This window comes from Haemaphysalis longicornis, unplaced genomic scaffold, assembly GCF_048455015.1.
Source record: "Haemaphysalis longicornis isolate Haplotype H1 unplaced genomic scaffold, Haemaphysalis longicornis Haplotype H1 scaffold_8, whole genome shotgun sequence".
Taxonomy (NCBI): Eukaryota; Metazoa; Arthropoda; class Arachnida; order Ixodida; family Ixodidae; genus Haemaphysalis; species Haemaphysalis longicornis.
In genome coordinates, this window is record NW_027526445.1 from 5,231,929 (window position 1) to 5,233,715 (window position 1,787).

The window sequence follows — 1,787 nt, forward strand, 5'->3', positions numbered from 1 at the left end:
AGTGTCATACTAAAAACATAGAAAGGACACTGGTGCTACAATCGTTTAGCCACCATGGAGCTGATTCTGTGACGTAGAACGGTGATTTTCGAACTTGGCTTAGCATCAGGCCTGGCGGTTGTTATATGTACTTGGGTCCAGAATTTTTTGCGCAACCAGTTTCGGTTTCGGCACTGAAAATGGTAACATCTCGTTACGGGGCAGAAGTGCTGTTAGTGCCCGATTCCAGTCGCTGAAATGTGCAAATACTGTGCAGCAAAAATTGAATGGATGCGGAAAGCACTGCACCGCCATCTAGCCGCTACTCCAGCGCATGTCATTTTCTGCGGCATTTCTGAAAAGGCACGCGCAGCCGAGATTCTCCAAAAGGTAGATGGTTCGACCACGCTGCTCGATCCTAGTCCCGTTCATTACGACGCTTGCGGGGACAGAACGAGCGTGGTAGCGGCTAAGCCAAATAAAAATCTTTTAACGGCAGGGAGTGTAGGTGCACAGCCATCGGCGTTTGCTTCGCGTGACTTTATCGCGAGAGCATCGACCGGTGGGTGGGCCAGAACCTCATCACGGTGGAAAGCGGTGAAAGGAGCAAGGGTATGTCACTTGCACAGAAATATCCCAGCAATTCAACCGTCGTCTGGTACGCTGGTCGCGCAAGCACACCACAGCCTTCAGCCAGTGGTTATTCGCTACCGTTAATCATTGGCGCGAACATGGCGCACAAATAATCGCTTTCACCAGCCCACGCCTTGCAAACTTCAGAATACAGTACAAGCACACCATTTCAGCCGCACGCCATCGGCGACTCACACGCTAAAAATTGCTTCGATGTCCAATCGCCGGCTCCGCTGAACTCAGCCATGTGTGCACTTTACAAATCTCATCCTGTCTAATAGATGAATTCTTCTAAACTTGATTATCAAATTAACAGAAAGTACAAGTTGTTTACACGATTAAAAGTTTATAAAATCTGCATTAATATTTATAGCTTTATTATTTACAAAATGCGTTGTACCTCAAGTTAAGATGACCGATCGGTCAAGCCAAGTTCGAAAATCATGTATTCTCCAGGCATGGCCACCTACGAAGGGGTTGAACTCCCATCCGGCTGCTCGCATGAACACTACTTCAATTGTCCTCTCTAGCGTATATTAGTATACAACTCTATGGTCGGCGGAGCTCTGCCCGGAGAGTCACGTGATGCACTGCCAAGGACGCGGCGAAGCGTCTGTCAGATGCCGCTCTTAGTTGCCGCGACGGCGAAAGCTCTTGTCAAGATTCGTAAAGTGTTGCTTTAAAATGATTTCATACGAGCAGTTATAAGAGCTGGAATTCGTCTTGTCTAGAGGGTGTCGTCAAGCCAATGGGAGATATATGGAAACAGCACCAGATAAGTATCTTTTTCAGTGGTAATCGGTTGAAATATTTTTCTCCCAAAATTGCCCCATGACAAAAGGCGCGATGCTACGTAAGAAGAGGAGAGCCAAGAGAGCCTTTTTGATGCAGAGCATCTGATTCACTCGCCTTGTCCCTCCGGCGTCGTCGTCGTCGGCGGCGGCGGCGTTGTCCACCCCTCCCCCTTCTCCTCGCTGTGCCAGCTGCGTTCTCCGCCGCTCACCCCCTCTCCTCCCCGATAACGAACACTCTCTCGCGAGGGGCATTGGATTGGATTGGATTGACTTGGATTGGATTTATATTGGATTGGATTGGATTAAAGCGGATTGTGTTGAGTCGTGTTGTGTCATAGCAGCGGCACGTTGCGTCGTAGCCGCGGCAGACGCGCTGGGGCC